Here is an 18,831-nt window from a genome sequence, read left to right as displayed (position 1 = left end):
AACTGTCAACAGAAACCGCTCCGTAGAAGGGAAAAAATGTCTCTCAGGGTGTAGTTTCAAGTTCACTCGGCAGGGGGCGATACAGCGGTATACTGGATCCGGCGGGCGGCGGAGCTGAGAGGGAGAAGAAGAGTTGAACAGGTGACAGGAGGGAATATTGATGCCGGGGATCGGAGACAATCGGCCAACCACGGCGAATAAACAAAACAGAAACAGGTCCTGCAGATGACAGAGAGGGGTCAAAAACGAAGAAATAAATAAAAGGAATAACCAACCAGAAGACGGGCTTGAGACAACAGGAACTGACTGGACAGGACTAGTGAACCAGTGTACGTTGACCACAACCAAACAATGACAACACGAGGAGAGCAATATAAATAGAGGGAAAATTACGGGAAGACAGGTGAGTGAAATTGGTTTAATTGAATAATAGGGATGAGTGGGAAGATGGGTGGAGACGTGTCAAAGCAAGTATGTAATGAGAGAGCGATCAAAACACCACACGTGCTGAAATACATGTAAACAAGTGCAAAACACAAACAAACCCAGGTGATCAGACAGAGGACCTGACACACACAGCAGTGAACACATGCACACACTCATACACAATCAGACACACAAACACACACTCCCTCTCTCTCTTTCTCTCAAACACACACACACAGCAGTGAACACATGAACACACACACACTCCCCCTCTCTCTCTCTCTCTCTCACACAAACAACACACACGCCTGCATGCACGCACACACACTCACAATCACACACGCACACACACACTCACACACAGACACACACACACACAGCTGTGGTTATAAATGTGTGTGTTCTTGTGTTCAGATGTCTGTTTCCTCACTCTGGATCCAAACACAGCACACACTGAACTCATTCTGTCTGAGGAGAACAGAGAGGTGAAGAGTGTGAGAGAGAATCAGCCGTATCCTGATCATCCAGACAGATTTAATGATGTGTGTCAGGTGTTGTGCAGAGAGAGTTTGTGTGGAATGTTACTGGGAGATTGACTGGAGTGGAGATGATGGTGTATATCAGTGTCATATACGAGCATCAGGAGGAAGGGAGGAGGTGATGAGTGTGTGTTTGGATATAATGCTCAGTCCTGGGGTCCGTTCTTCGTACGTGGATTACTCAGTTAGCTGGATTTGGATATTGACGATTTGACACGATCCAGGATCGTTTCGTTCTTCAAAGCTGATCCGAGAGTTGTTGTCATAGCAACAGTTCTGCTAGCTTAAACCTGATCGGGAGCAGGTTCAGTTATATAAACAGGATTAGATCGGCTCAGTTCAAGCAAAGATAATAGAGAAAGTATGTACCGAATTCTGATATTTTCGAAGAATAGAAGTTATATACACTTGGGAAAATAGTAACTATTTTATATATATATACAAAGTTATAGTTAGTAATAAAATAAAGTTATACATATTAATAAAACTTATGCAATCTGCATTCTCGAAATGAAAGTTCAAAGACTGCCACTTGTTGGTGCAAAGAGAAAACATTTGAACTTTTTAGATCGCTTTAGTACAATTTGTGTATAATAGAAATGCACAATGTGTGACTTTTAAAAAAAATAAATTATACATTAATGCAGTCATGACGCCTTTATCAATATCAAAATGCTTTTGAAAACATCCAGTTATTCCTTACAACGATTAAAAAAACGGCTATTAATAAAGATAATCTTTTCTAAATGTAGAACTAAATACACTGATATGCATTGAAATACATAATAAATACTCTTGACACATGAAAGTGTAAAGCCTGCAGCTCACAACAAATGTGGAAGGTTATTGCGTATCATATTTAACAAGCCGTTTACTGCTAATTTGATGTAATTTTGCTCACATGGATAATTGAATATTAATCAGATGATGTCATTACGCAGCTGTGCCGTCAGCCAATCGTTGCATTGCTGATCATGATTTCGAGGATCGATAGATCTGTCCTTCACAACACACGCAGGGATCTCAGATCAGTTCATCCAGACATTCTAATCTGATTCACGAATTGTTTGAAGAACCAAATTAGCCAGAGATCAGTTATCAAGATTAAAAGATCCAGGATCGGCAAAATCATCTTAGATCATTTAAGCGAGGTACGAAGAACGGACCCCTGAAGTTTGATCTGCTCTTCCTCCAGTTTCACATTCATACACAATGACACACACACTGATCCCCCAGTGAAGGCGCTCAGCAGGAGGATAGGAGTGTTTGTGGATCACAGTGCAGGAACTCTGATCTTCTACAACATCTATAGAGACACAATGAGCCTCATCCACTCAGTCCAGACCACATTCACTGAGCCGCTCTGCCCTGGGTTTAGGCTTGTTTATCCTGGATCATCAGTGAAACTGTGCTAAAGACTGACGAGAGATTTACCCAGAATCCTCTGCAGGAGCAGTCAGCAGCAGTGTCCCAGCTAGAAATTTTTAGTTCTATACATGTTCTGAGAATATTACCAAGCAATGTTGCATTACTGTTTTCGGCGGCTAGTTTTCTTTAAGTTCCCAGAATGTTCTCTTTAATGGTAGGTAAACATTCTCTAGAAATATTCTAACCACATTCGCTGGTAACAATTTTAGAACATTATATTCTAACATTCGTATAACATTTTTAGCGGCTAGTTTTCTTTAAGTTCCCAGAATGTTCTCTTTTATGGTAGGAAAACATTCTCTAGAAACATTTTAACCACATTCGCTGGTTACAATTTTAGAACATTATATTCCAACATTCGTATAACATTACTAGCGGCTAGTTTTCTTTAAGTTCCCAGAATGTTCTCTTTAATGGTAGGAAAACATTTTCTAGAAACGTTCTAAAAACATTCGCTGGTAACAATTAGGAAAACATTCTCTAAATACTTCCAAATACGTTTCTAAATAACATTCTTACAACATTATGCTTTAACATTATTACAACGTTTAATCATTGTTTTATTTTACTTCCCAAAACATTCTCTTAAAAGATAGGAAAACATTCTCTAAAACATTGTAACCACATTTGGGGGTAGCATTGTCAGAACCTAATAAGGGCTAGTTTTAGTTTGGTTCACAGAAAGTTCTTTTAAAAGATAGGTAAACATTCTCTAAAACATTTTAAACCTGTTTAGTGGTAACTGTAACCAAGGGATGTGACACTGACAAAAGAGTTAGGATCCAAATGCAGGTTTATTAAGGAGGTCAGGCAAGCAATGGTCAAAACAGAGGCAACAGATGTATAAAGGCAATCCAGAGTCATAGTCAATAGGCAGGCAGAGATAAACAGAATAACAAGGCAAGGGTATATAATTATTTAAAAAGCAAAAAAAAAACTGCAAAACGAGACAAAGGAAACACGTTGTGATGTAAAGACTCAGTGACGGCAGTATGTGCTGCTTAAATACTGTGTGTAATTAGTCCTTGACAATCCTCCGGTGGTGTGTGTGTGTAATTAGTCAGGATGAGGAACATGTGTGTATTTGTAGTTGTAAGCTATTGTGTGTGAATTCCAGTTATCCATAGAGTTACGATCGCTGGTGACATTGTTGAAACATTATACTTTAACATAATTATAAAATTACAAGCTATTGTTTTATTTTACTTCCAAGAACATTCTCGTAAAAGACAGGAAAATGTTCTCTAAAACATTCTAATCCCGTTTAATGGTACCATTGTTAAGATATTATACTCTTAACATTTTCAGCATGTATTTTGTTCTAGTTCCCAGGAAGCCTTCTATAAAGTCAGGAAAATCCCAGCTAGAATTTTGACATTCCCAGAACGTTCTCAAAACGTCCCTGTCGGTGTTAAGGTCATGGTCAGTAACGTTCCCAGAACATTCTAAGAAGGTCATTCTTTAAAGGTGTGGGGGATGTTATTTTGGGGACCTTCACAGAACATTTAGGATGTTCTCAGGACGTTTAGGGGACCGCTAATATATCCCTCTAGGCCTCTATACACTATTCCCATAACATTTTCAAAATGTTCAGGGAACCGACTTAGAATGTTATTTTTTGTTCTGAATGTTAGAGACAGAGAGAGCTTAATCAATAAAATTTTATTAAAGTTGGCTTTATTGGCAGAAAACAAAGCATTTGTCAAACAATTTAATTTTTATATGCTGTTTCTGTTTGTGTGCATCTCTTAGTCACTTTCTCTATCGTCCAGTTGTCTTCCTGCTTCCTAAAACAAAGCACAAATAACAATATTTTACAAATAAGTTCACTTTGTATTTAATTTTTTTTTATTTGCTATTTAAACAAAGTGATGCAAAACGGGAAAATTATGGTTGCGCTGGTCTGAAAATAGCAACACATTGAGGCAAACACGTCTTGCGCCTTATTGCGCCAGGTGTATGTTAGGGCCCTCAGTGTCACTTGATCGAGACCTGCTTGAAGAGGTGGTCTCAGTACGATTTCAAACAAACCCTGGAGCGGTTCGTTTGTGTGAGAATATGATTCGTACTAAAACAGGCCCAACCACAAAAAGGACTGCGTCTTTTGGACTAATCCAGCTGCCGTAGGCCAATGCGCTGTGCATTATTTGATATGGAGGAAAATATTTGTTGACGGCGCTTTACCAACAGAGAGAGAGAGAGAGGGGAAAACCCTAAAAAACATGTATAGTTTAAGCAGGCAAATAATCAGCCAGCGCAGTCGTCCCTTTATAGTAAAAAGTGTCATTTTGAGTCTGCCGGTTTGTTTACTTGCGGGAGTTCATTGGCATTTTTCCACATGTGAATTCTGACCAATTGAAAAGCAGTTTAGGAAATATGTTCAACAACATCTGGCCAATGAGAGATGTGGATTTTGTCAGATGACTGCACTTCAGTTTTTTTTAACTGATTCGGACTAAAGCCAACAATGTGGTAAGAAAACGACCCAAAGACGACAGAAAATGCAACAATGTATCATTTATTGCCCTTGGTCTGGACCAAATGAAGCGAACTAAAGATAAAGCACCCTAAATCTCTTCTATTCTGTAGTGGGGGTAATTGTGTCAGTCCTGAAATCACAAAGCACTTTTTAAAATCAATTTTTAACTTTACTGTGAAAGTATGTTCTAACGTTCCTGCTGGAAAAACAGCTTAAAACAGTCTAAGTTTTGTTAACTGGTTTAAGCTGTTTTTTCACAAGGGGTTTTAATTTATTTTTGACAGTAGAGTGGATATTTTAGGCTAAATATACTAGACTACCTCCAATTAAACATTAACTAAAAACTTTCATCTACACATAAAGATGTAATTAAAAGCCAAAAGTTTTATAAGCACGAGCTCACTACGTTAGCCTAACGCTAATGTTACCTATGCTAAGGTGCTAACCATCTGTATAAAATAAATATTTGACAGAAATATGTTAATTACCAGTAAGAAAAGAGTCGGGAACATTTGCATGTAATATTTCAGTGCTTTTAGGGACTAAACTTACCTGAAATTGCTGAAAACGGCCACATGACCAGTTTTGTTGACAGCCAGATTGAGTGCCGTTGCTTAGGGATCGGGAGTCGACTCCAAAAGAGTCAATTCCTTGATTCTCATTGGACCTATGCAGGAATCGACTCGAAGACAGGAATCTACTCCCAGAGACGAGTCTGTTTTTTCAAACCCTCTAGAATGAAGCAGTTTCACGCTACACTACAGCTATAATGCTAATTCTCGAGCATGGTGAACATTGACGACACATTTTACCCATTTGCTTTTGAATTTTAAGACCACGAGCACTGGCTATTAGTAGTGGTGGGCAAAGCGAGGCTTCATGAAACACTGAAGCAGTCAAAGCAAATGTGTTTAAGCTTCAAAACGTTTCGAAACCCACTCTACGGTGACACCTAGTGGTCATTTTTTCATGTATTGCTCTGTAACAGCTTCAGCAAAGAACAGTTGAGCAAATTGTGTTATTAAACCCTACTTTATAGCCTCAACCCTTCAATTGATTTAGTGGAGCGGTTAGGGTTCTTGACTACCATGCGGGGATATTGGGTTCGAAGTCAGCCTGTTGCAGCAATTTTGAAATGTTTTAATATCAGTTTAAAATGCTTTGTTCTTGTATCGTTTTGTTTTAATATTGGTCTGACACTGAATAAACACTGTGTGAATAAATGTCTTGTTTTGGTCATAAAACAGGGTTGTTGCTAGATTAGACACAGTTGTGGCCAGAAATTAACAGTAATTATTTATATTATTAATTAAAATTCCCATTGTATTTTATTTATTTATTTATTTTTTGTCATGGAATTTTTATTCTTGCAAATAGCATTTTACATTTTATAACAATCCACAAAACAAAACAATCCCCAATTAAAACAATCAACATTTACAAATGAATAAATAAATAAATAAAATAAACAAAATAATAATAAATAAAATACAAATACAGAAAAAAAAAATATAAAAAAAATTACAATTACAAACCATATACATACATACACATGTACCTTCACTCAATCCACATCTAAGGTTTTTAAGTGATTAAAGAATGCAATAAATTGTTGCCATTTTTCAAAAAAATGCTCTCCCCTACCTCTGATATTGTATTTAATTTTCTCAAGTTTTAAAAAGAAGACCAAATCTTTGAGCCATAATGAAATAGAGGGGGGTTGTGGGGAGGTCCAAGACAAAAGTATTCTGCGCCTAGCGAGAAGAGAGGCAAAAGCCACAATGTCAGCGTGTCTCCGGTTTAAAAGTTGACACTGAGAGGGAACACCAAAGATAATCAAAGGATATCTGAAACAATTTTGAAGAAAGTAATCCAGTAATTTTGCAACTTGGGACAAAATACAAACATATAACTAAGGTTACAAGGTGATAGTTTACACTTATTGCACATATCAGAAACATTGGGATACATTTTAGAAAGTTTGGCCTTTGAGAGATGAGCTCTGTGTATCGTTTTAAATTGTGTAAAACTAAGTCTAGCGCATGAAGTGGAGGTGCGCACATTGTCCAATACTGCACTCCAGTAGTCAATTTCAAACTCTAAGTCAAGTTCCTCTTCCCAGGCCCTGATAGCTTTAATATTATGAGAATTGTCCTTTGACAAAATAATTGCATATATTTTAGAAATAATCCCACTGGTATGAACATTCAGTTTAAATACCTCTTCCCATGAAGACTTCGTAGGCAGGGAGGGAAACTCAGAGAACAGAGAGGAAGCACAATGTCTAATCTGAAAATAACGAAATAAGTGGGAGGGGAGCAGGTTAAATATTGATGATAATTCCGAAAAATTTGCAAACACATTGTTAATATAGAGATCTTCAAAGAATTTCAGACCTTTCTTTTCCCAGAAAGAAAATATAGAATCTGAGAAAGGAGGAAGAAAAAGATGATTATTATGTATAGGGGCCATAGTCGATGCAGAGGTAAATTTAAAGTGACGCCTAAATTGAAAGAATATTTTAAGAGAAGCACACACTATTAGATTATCTGTATAATGCGAAGGGGACACTGGTAGAGAAGAGAATACCAAAGCAGGGAGAGATGTTGAAGAACAGGACTTTGCTTCTAAGTTGCACCATGATAAAGAAGAGGCCTGTACCCAAAACACCAGTTTCTGAATATTTGCCGCCCAATAATAATACATAAAGTTAGGCAAGGAGAGCCCTCCACTTATTTGACTTTTTTGCAGAGAGCTTTTGGAAACTCAAGGAGATTTACCTGCCCATATAAAAGAAGAAATTAACTGATCTATATTCTTAAAGAAAGATTTTGGGAGAAACAAAGGAATAGCTTGAAAGAGGTAAAGAAACTTTGGAAGAATATTCATTTTTACAGCATTTATCCTGCCTAGTGGTGATAATGGGAGCAATGCCCATCTTGAAAAAGCTGATTTCATGTATGAAATTAAAGGTGTAAAATTTGCTGACTTTAAGGCAGAATAAGAAAGAGTAACATTAACACCAAGATACTTGAATTTAGTTCTCTCCAAATGGAAAGGGATGTCATTCTGTTTTAATTTTTGGCCAGATTGGTTTATAGGTAGACATTCACTCTTCTGTAAGTTCAATTTATGCCCAGAAAACTTACCGAAATTATTTAATAAACAAATTATTGGGGGAATAGATGCAATTGGATCAGATATATAGAGTAATAAGTCATCAGCATATAAGGCTAACTTATGTTCCATTCCTTTACGGATTATACCTTAAAATACAGGAAGTGTTCTAAACATTATTGAGAGGGGTTCAATAGCTATTGCAAAAAGTAATGGAGATAGAGGGCACCCTTGACGTGTGCCCCGAAATAAGTTGAAATACTCAGAGTTAACATTGTTTGTATAAATTGAAGCTTGCGGGTCAGCATATAGTAAGCGAATCCATGATATTAATCCATTCCCAAAACCAAACTTTTCCAGTACTCTGAAAAGGTAAACCCACTCTATCCTATCAAATGCTTTTTCGGCATCTAATCAAATAATTACCTCTGAGGAGTCACTGCTTTGTCTTGAGTATATAATATTAAACAGAGTGCGAATATTAGAAAATGAATATCGTCCTTTAATGAATCCAGTGTGTTCCTCTGAGATAATACTAGGAACTATTGGTTCTAATCGAGAGGCCAGAATTTTGGCTAAGATCTTAACATCAACATTGAGTAGGCTAATGGGTCTGTATGAATTACATAATGTTGGATCCTTCCCGTCTTTAGGCAATAGAGTTATAGTTGCTTGTCTCAATGTTGGGGGCAATTTACCTAGATCTAAAGATTCCTTAAAAACAGACAGAAGCAGCGGAGCCAATTTGAAATGAAATTTCTTATAAAATTCTGATGGTAGACCATCAGGGCCGGGGGATTTCTTAGACTGCAATGAGTTAATTGATTTGGTAATCTCCTCTAATGTAATTGGCCCATCAATTTCGGACACTAAAATAGAATCAACCTTAGGAAAGCTAATGCGGCCAAGAAATTGGTTTAATTCTTCTAGATTGTTAGAAGCTTCATTTGTATACAGAGAAGAGTAAAAGTTTTTAAATATGGAATTAATCTTAACTGGATCAGAAGTTAGTGTACCATCAGGTTGTGCAATTTGTGTAATAAAGCGTGAAGCGGCTCTCTTACGAAGCTGATGGGCTAAAAGACGACTGGCCTTATCCCCGTATTCGTAATTACTGCCACGTGTCTAACAAAAGCCTCTCAGCCTCACCTGTGGATAACAAATTAAATTCTGCCTGCAAATTTAGCCTTTGTTTATTTAGCTCAGGAGTTGGGCTATGAGCATATTGGTCATCTAGTGCTTGAATATCTTCAGATAACTTTTTAATCTTATTCCTACGCTCCTTATTAATATAGGCAGAATAAGAAATTATCTTTCCTCTTAAAAAGGCTTTTAAAGTTTCCCATAGTAAGGAATAGGAGATTGAATCGGTCTGGTTAGTAAGGAGAAAGTCATCTATTGAATTAGAAATATATTCACAAAAAGCTGAATCGGATAGAAGTAAAGAGTTGAACCGCCAGGGTGATCGAGAAGTATGGGGTAAGAATAAATTAATATCGAGACTTAGAGGGGCATGATCTGAAATAACAATTGGTAAATATTCAGAGTCTACCACCTGAGTAATTAGAGAATTATTAATAAAAAAATTATCAATACGAGAGAAAGATTGATGGACATTTGAGAAAAATGAATATTTTCTTGCTGAGTGATTAAAGTGTCTCCATGGGTCAGTATAACCATTTTGAACTATAAACTCAGAAAAAACCTTTGACATACCAGAGGGAACTTTCTTAATAGTACTGGATTTATCCAATTCTGGGTTAATAACGCAGTTTAGGTCTCCCCCGAATATTAAATGATGTGTATTCAGAGCTGGGATCTTTGACAACAAATTCTGAGCAAAAAGAGTATAATCAAAGTTGGGGGCATATACATTTACCAAAACTACTGGTGTTTGGGAAATTTTCCTTTCACAATTAGGTATCTACCATTCACATCAGAAATAACATTGTCCATAGAAAAGTGAACAGTCTTATTTATCAATATGGCAACTGCTCTATATCTGGAATCAAAGTTGGAATGAAAGGTGTGTGATGTCCAACGAGTTTGGAGTCTGCCTTGATCCTTAAGTCGCAGATGTGTTTCCTGAAGGAATATAATGTCAGGTTTTTGTAGCTTCAAATGAGTCAGATCTTTAGATCTTTTAATAGGACCATTGAGTCCTTTAACATTCCAACTCAAGAATCTAACTAAATTTCTGGTTTTGTTCATCTAGTTGCTTTAATATACAAGTTAAGAGAAGGCCACAAGCATAGAGAAGCACACACACACACACACACACACACAAAAAAATAATAAAAAAAAACAAGGAAGGAAAAAAAATAAATAATAAATAAATTAAAAAAATAAAGATAAATAACACCGGCCACCATCCCTCCCCACCCATCTTTCCCCGGAACATTACTGAACTTCTTCTCTCCATTCCCAAACAATGGAGGCAGAACTCCAAAACTTGTTAACCTCCGATGCACAAAAACACTATATATCGGCATCTAAATCACGTGAGGTCACTCCCGAACATATAAAGCAAAAGTCATTTCTGGCACCATGAAAAAAAAAAAAAAAAAAAAACACGTTTGTCTGAACCAGCTTGGTTAACAGTCATCAGTTAACTGAGTACTGTACAGCTGTTAATACAATGATGTTTATTGCGTATTCATCTCAGTGTGATGTCTAAGAAGTAGAATACCGTTCGTTGAACCACCGCTGGGCTTCTTTAGGGCAGTCGAATTGAAACTTTTCATCGCCAATGCTGATAATTAGGCGAGCCGGGAATCTAAGAGAAAATCTCACGTTCTTCTCACGCAAGCCATTTCTCACAAGTGAAAATGCCGCTCTCCTTTTAGCCACACTAGAGTTGTAATCAGGGAAAACGAAGATCTTGTGGCTCTGATAGAAGAGCTGGTTCCAATTCCCTCGCCGGACAACCTTTTCTTTTTCGGTGAAGTCACGATCATCACTCTAGCTCTTTGATTCTCCTTGTCGGCCAAAGATGCGGGGCCAATACGGTGCGCTCTATCCAGCAATGGAAGAGCTGGAAACATCTCCGATCCGAGCACGTCCTGGAAAAAGTGCGACAAAAATGTGACCGGATCGCTCCCTTCTACTCCTTCTGGAAGGCCGATAACCCGGAGATTACAACGCCGAGAGCGCGATTCCAAGTCCTCCACTTTCTCGGTAAGTACTTTATTGGCTAAATTCAACTTTAGCACCGTCTGCTCCAGTGCTACAATGTGGTCGCTGTAATCGTTCATGTGCTGATCAAGTTCGTCAATGCGTCGACCTTGTGACTCGATGCTTGATTTAAAACTCTCAAAAGATGCAACAACTGGAGCAAGAGCAGTGTCAATTGCTGCTTTCACCTGTTCTGCGATGGTAGAAGTTAGCTCGGTGATCAGCGTGGCACGGAGATTCTCCAGATCCAGCGGCAGCCTCTCCGCCATGACTCTCTTTTGCGGCCGCCGACGTTTTAAGTTTTTTCTGCCTTTCAGAAGCCATAAGTCCTTCCAAACTGTAACCGTCTGATACCCGATGCAAATAGGAAACCACCAAGCGTGTTTGAAGATTTAAGCAGCCAGCTAGATATATTGAAAGATGAAAATGCTCGGGAGCTAACCTCAAGTGCGTCTACCCACTCACATGCTTAACCGGAAGTCTCCATATTTGTACTTCCAAAGCAAATTTGCAATTGTGCAGGTATTTTTTGTCTCCAACATTTACACCTGTTCAAATCCTTCAGTGCAGGTGCACAAATCCCATTGGACGAATCACAAATACAGAAACTCATCCGCTCATGTTCTTTGCTACTATTGTTGCAGTAAATATGGTGCAAAACACATTCACACCCCTGCATCCAGAAATGTGAAGTCACAGACAAAACTTGCACATCTGTAGATTAGAATGTGTATCCACGCAGAGAGCTGAGCGCGTGTAGAATGTTTGATTTATTTTTTTCTAAGCACGAACACAAATATGTTGCTGCAACTGCTTAAATCTGCCGCTACGAGTCTCAAGTGCTGTTTTTCACTTGCAAATCTGTGTTTCGCGCTCTCGCTCTTCTGCCCCAAACATCACTGTGATATATGGTGCAAAAATGACTTGTGTATCTGCCAATCAAAACGTGGGCTCTCAGACAAATTCAGCCAATCAGAATGCTTGACCTTGTTTAGCCATAGAAAAGAGCTTGCGACAGAACCAGTGGGGAAACGATGACATCCTGAAAGCAGCAGTACAGTTAAGGTACGTTTTCATTGCTTCTTTTCATAAAACCACTTATAGTTGTACAGTTTGTTGTTAGTTTAAATATAACTATGTTAGTGTTCAGTATTCATAGCTAGGATAGCAATTCCTCTGTCTCCTCTGAGTCTGGGTTCAATGCCATGGGCTGTCTAGTCTGACTCAGGAGGTAGTCAACACCAAGCAGCTCTCCTACAAATGGGGAACAAAAAGACACAGACATATATGACTTATCATATTTAAAGCATTCCATAATAATAGTGCAAAGACTTTCAATAATATCTAGACTTCTGTATTTGCAGCTCACCGCACGGTTAGCTTTGGTGATGCAAATCATAAAAAATAAAAATAAATAACAATGAACACCCCCAAACCAAAAGTATTATGCACATGGTTAAGTGTAGGATATACCGGTGTATTGGGCAGGAGGCCTGAATGTTGGTATAAAATCCCGACCAAACACCTTCAGGCTGTTGGTGTTGACAGAGTGGGCCATACCCCGAAGTACGTGAGAAGGAATGCTGGCTTGCTGGTTACAGCCGCAGTCCCTCGATCCTGGTTCCACCTGTTCAGGCCTTCGAGGAGGAACAGTTGAAAATTCAGTGCATTGGCACTGGTTCCTGGCAGGAAAAAAGCTAATTAATAAAAAGGCACAATTTTCTACATTTAAAAAATTATTTAAAAGTTCACACATGTGAGATACCAACCTAAAATGAACCTCTTCAGGTGGCAGTGAAAAGACTCCAGGGATGTGGACCCTCTAGCGCACCGATATTTTTTTCAGGATGACCCCTGACTTTGTGGTGGTGCCTACCTCCGTATAGAGTGGCACTCCAGGCACATCCTGGATGCATCTGACATGACGTTTTTGAACACGCCAGATGTGCTCCATGCGCACCTCATCCATTAAGTGCACACACATGAGGTCCCTACCATTTGCTCCCCCGAGTTCCTGCAGCAGCCTCTCAATCAGGCGTATGGTGTCTTACTCGCCACGCGTCCTCCTGCGGCAGTAACGGCTGAGGTCTTTTTTGGTGATGCTTTTGTCCACCATGTCATCACTTATAGATGGCACACCCTCCTGCATCAGCTGTTTTTTTTTAGCCTGCCGCAACAGGCCGAGATCTCCTGCATCCCATTTAATGCAGGTGGCATCCCATAAAGGTGGGGTATAGGGGATGGGCATCAGTGGTGCAGCCCACAAGCCAGCCTCCTCATAAAATGCCAGATGTCCAGCCTTATGTGAAGATCTGGCCATTCTCCAAACCTATTCTGCAGCTTACTGGTCCCTCCCTCATTCATGCAACAGCCACAGTCCACATAGAGCAGCACGGGGGGTGGAACAGCTGCCTGTCGATACTGCACCATGACACCAGCCACCATTCTGTCCAGGCCTGGCCCCTCCTGCACTGTCAGGACACTGGTCAGAATCTGGCCCATCTCGTTACTTATCGAGGTCACCCACAGTGCTGTCCCCCGTCCATGACCAGCCAGCTTCTTTGTGATCTGGAATTTATAAATGTAGCAAAGCATTTATTTCAATAATTTTTTCACATTTATCAGAAAATTTTCTTGTCAAATAATGTTTTTGAAGGTAAAGGTATTTTTCGAGTAATTAATCATGATATAAAGACTATTGATAAACATGAAGATAATTGATGTGCTGTTTTCACAGGACTTCACAGGAGACAGAGAATGGGTGGAGGACTTCAAAGGGGATGGAGAAGGGGTGGAGGACTTCACAGGGGATGGAGAAAGGGTGGAGGACTTCACAGGGGATGGAGAAGGGGTGGAGGACATAACAGGGGATGGAGAAAGGGTGGAGGATTTTACAGGGGATGGAGAAGAGGTGGAGGATTTTACAGGGTTGGAGGATTTCAGAGGAGATGGAGAAGCGGGTTCTCACAGTGAATGGAGGAGAGAGGCTTGGGGAGCTTCGTTCTACTAAATTGGGCCTCAGTGTAGACAACTGAGACCCACCAAAGCGTGACTTGGTGAACTACAAACAGAAACAGATGACACAATATAATTATTTCCTAAGTCCTAATGAAATTACACCCTGCAGGACTATGCTAGAAACATTCTGTAGCTAGTGGTATGTGTATCCTGTAAAAAAAACATAATAAATGGTTTTAAGCAAGTGTTAATTACATCGAATATATTTACCATTGACAAACTTAGAGGGGGCCTTAGGAAAGACCGTGGCACTGAAGCCTCAGACTGTGTACCAAAGGTGCCAGGAGCTGCGTCTGACGCCTCAGACTGTGGGCCAATGATGCCAGGAGCTGCATCTGACGCCTCAGACTGTTTGCCAATGACGCCAGGAGCTGTGTCTGACGCCTCAGACTGTGTGCCAATGACGCCAGGAGCTGTGTCTGAAGCCTTAGACTGTGATGGTGCAGCAGGAGACTGAGTGGAAGTGGCAGACTGCAAAAAAAAAAAAAAAAGATGTAGTGAAAAGCATAACAGAGCTATTAATATATATATATATATATATATATATATATATATATATATATATATATATATATATATATATATATATATATATATATTTATTTATTTGTTGTATTATCATAAATGTCTTTTCAAAGACATTATATGATATCACCTTAGTGCTGTGAAATCCACATTTGCAGGCCCTGGACCCTCCAAAGAGGGTGGTCTGTCTGCAGGCTTGCATGGGGCATTTCTCAATCTGAAAAGATAGATTTGAAAGATTTGAAGATTTTTTTTTAACCTCTGTGTTTTGCTTTGAGAAAGCAGCCCTGCATTGCTGTTGTGTTTAATGTGCTTTTATTCTTTATTTGTCTGAATACTTTATTTAATCATTTCATTATTTAGAGACATTCTTCATGTAATTTATCACATGTTTATTGTTTTTGACATTGTATACTTATTTTTCTGTTTCATGGTTATTTATTTTTATGATTAGGATAAAAGAGTTTTTAACGTCAAAGCACTGATATTGTTTGCACCATTGCCAAGCAATCTGCATACCACATATAATGTCATGAAGTAATTTTGCCTTACCTTTTGATAAACATCATACCACTTCCTCTGTCTTGGAGCTGGTCGATTGCCTGCTCCAGAAGGTCAAACGCCAGAGCTGGCAAAAACTTTCAACCTGGCCATCCACTCTCTATCACTCATGGCCTTGTGGCTCTTTGGCTCAGTGCTCATCTGAACATTAAATGTAAATAAAACTTAACAAGTGCATTAATTCCAATACTGTAGTCTGAAACATGCGAAAGAAAGATCACATTTCCCAGGTAGTTTCTCTGCTATGGTAAAGGGATATTATTAAAAACATATTAATAAATAGAAACATAAAATATAATTAATTATAGGTACATGATTACAACACAACAGTTATAAATAATTGTTATTAAGTATAATAAATATATATTAGCAAAAGGCGTGCATTTCTGTCATCAGATGGGTAATTATAACACATTAACACAATAGTAATCATAATAATAAACATTTAGCCGCAAAAGACACATTTTTATTGTTCACAGCAGAATGACTGTAACACATTAGTTATACATAACTATAATTCATATAGCTCATTTTTATTTAGCAGCTATATCTTTTATGGTTACACCATTGTAGTAACAGTTATACATCATACAAACATAATAAACATTTTGCAACAAAAGGCAGGCAATTACAGCTTTTAATTTATTCTTACAATTCATACAGCTAATGAAGAATTAGCAGAGAAAGATTATAATTTTGTGTAAACTTTATTTTGTTTTTGGCTAAGAAATATGGGGGGTGGGGGCTATTGATGCGTCGACAAACATTTTGATAAACACATCCAAACTGTATATACAGAACATATGCATGTACATATAGATGCAGTTAATAAATTAAACACATGTTCAAGCAAATCAATGATTTCTGCAATCTTATCAAAAGTCTGTAATGTTAAACAGGGTGCGGGTCGTGATCTTTAACACTATGCACAAAACAGTGAACTTAGGGTGACTTTTGTTAAAACTCTTGTCATACAATAATAAATCAGCGTTAGGAGGCTAAGACTGTGACATAACAAAAGACTACAATCGACAAAACAGCTTTTATCAGTAGATTTAAACGTTGACAAAAAGAACTTACCTTGATCTGTTACATTGTGCTGTGCGCTCGTCAGAATACAGCGGTGTTGTCATTAATTTGCATATGGCGCGACGTGATTGGCAATCATCCATTCTGACAATGGAGAGCGAGAGCAGCGATTGGCTCCCATCCATTAAATTCCACAAAATTGGTTCCATATATTTCATTCTGACATTTCGCCATATTACTTTTTAAATCATCATATCTTTCCTTCCAGTAGTTGAGAGTTATAGGTCTTACAAAAGCCTTTTATCTAAAAACAGCATAAAAACTCTTAACTGTACATAAGCTTATAGATCTTTTCTCCATTTTTCTTCTTAAAATAGATCTCTGGTAATTCATCTTCATCGCCCAACTAATTTTTTTTCAATTATTTCAATCCAATCTTTTAATATTGCTTTTTTCAACTCATGACATTGTCTTTGTAATTTTTCTTTAACAACTCTTTTATACCCAGCCTCCACAGCATCCACAATTACTTTTAATGGTACAAATCCTTTTATTACTTCATATAATACATCTTTAACTTGTCTTAATCCTCCGTCCCACCATTCCTTAAAATATAAAACATTTCCTTCACTTAAAATTGTTGAGTTCAGTAAAAGTGGTTGTTCTAGAATCTGCGCCCTTGCTTTTGGTATAATCAACACATTTTCTAAAAATCCCCCCCATGATTCTAAGACCTCAACATAAAATTTTGGCAGACCTGCTATCATCCGTTTCTTCATCTTCATCAATAAAAAATTACATCCCATATTAAAATGTCCACATTTCTTCAAATAATAATCCAACACACTTTTCCAAATCACACTCATTTTCTCTTCCAAAAACCTTTGAATAATCTTAATTGTTAATGTTTTCATTTTTAAAAAACTATCCAAAAGTCCCAGACCTCCTTCTTTTACCTCCCCAATCAAAGTATAATAAGCAATCTTGGCTCTTCCATTTCCCCACAAAAACTTTAAAACTACATCATTTATTTTTTCATAGTATACTTCAGGCAACGCAGTTACACTTAACACATACCAGACCTTTGACAACATTAAAGCATTTAAGATGAATACTTTCCTTTTAACATCAAATTTCTAGCTTTCCAAAATCTCAGTCTTTTCTCAATTCCATTTAAAACTCTCTCCCCAATTTAAAATATCTGCTTTATTAGAATCCATCCCCACCCAAATTCACAACATTTTTGTATGTTCCTTTTCTTCTTTAAAGGGTATATGTTGTGTTATTTATTTTACTCTTCCCACCCTCATGCATAAACTTTTTCCAACATTAACCTTAGCTCCTGATGCTTTACAATATCGCTCTAAAATCCCCAACAATGTAGTATCATCAGCGTATTGATACACAGCTTCTCTGTTGTCATTGTTTTCTATTTGTATCCCTTTAATTGTATCCCCAGTGGCTCAGCTTCCAGTGTGTATAATAAAGCAGTCAATGGACATCCTTGCCTTATTGATCTAGTTGGTTCAAGACATTCTGTTAAAAAAATACATTTAATACAAGTTAAAATATCTGTATAAAAAAATTTGAATCCATTTTCTAAAATTTTCCCCAAAACCAAACTCCTTAAGAACTGCAAATAAAAAAATCATGCTCTACCCTGTCAAAAGCCTTCTCCAGATCTAAACCTATTAAAACACCCCCTTTCTCTTTTTCTTGCATATAGTAGACAATTTAGCTTACCCAATTCACCTGTACCGCATGTTTTTTCGATTGTGGGGAAAACCAGAGCACCCAGAGGAAACCCACGTGAACACTGGGAGAACATGCAAACTCCACACAGAAATGCCAACTGACCAGCGCACAGTACTGTGTGTGTGTGTGTATGTATACATATATTGCATAAACTTTTCTAATATATTTGTTTTTGTTTTATTATTCATTTAATTTGTATTTATTTACTTTTTTTTACGGTAAATACAAGTGTCATTACTATACGCAATTTTTTTCCTATATTTGTGTCTGCCTATTATTGTAATTGTATTACTTCTTCCTTGTTTATGCTTGTAATGCCTACTTGGTTTGCATATTTTTTGAACATTTAATAAAAATAAATAAATTAATAAAAACATAAAAATTAGATGTAGTGTATAATCCCAAATCTTATTTTAAAAAAGTTGGTGGTATGGAGTTTCTTTTAAAGTGTGACTTTAAGATTCATAAACTCATATTAGGCTAAAAAAAAGTCTCCTCTTTCTCTTTTCTTCTGGAGAAAGTATTATTTGTTTTATTTCAGCTCGAATAAAAGCTGTTTTTTATTCTAAACTTTATACTTAAACCATTTTAAAGACAAAACCATTAGCCCCTTTAAGCTATTTTTTCCCCAATAGTCTACAGAACAAACCATCCTTATACAATAACTTGTCTAATTTACTGTCATCATGTCAAACATAAAATAAATCAGTTATTAGAGATTAGTTATTAAAACTATTATGTTTAAAAATGTGCCGAAAAAATCTCATCTCCATTATACAG

The 18,831-nt window shown here is 37.5% G+C and overlaps 1 long non-coding RNA gene across 1 annotated transcript in view; it reads right to left on the bottom strand.

Annotated features, from left to right (window-relative positions):
• LOC141381964 (uncharacterized) overlaps positions 1–18,831 on the bottom strand; it is a 1,176,553-nt gene that overhangs the window by 607,225 nt on the left and 550,497 nt on the right. The gene's annotated exons all lie outside the window — the stretch shown is intronic.

Source organism: Danio rerio, chromosome 4, assembly GCF_049306965.1.
Source record: "Danio rerio strain Tuebingen ecotype United States chromosome 4, GRCz12tu, whole genome shotgun sequence".
Classification (NCBI taxonomy): Eukaryota; Metazoa; Chordata; class Actinopteri; order Cypriniformes; family Danionidae; genus Danio; species Danio rerio.
This window is presented reverse-complemented; position numbering and strand designations above follow the sequence as displayed.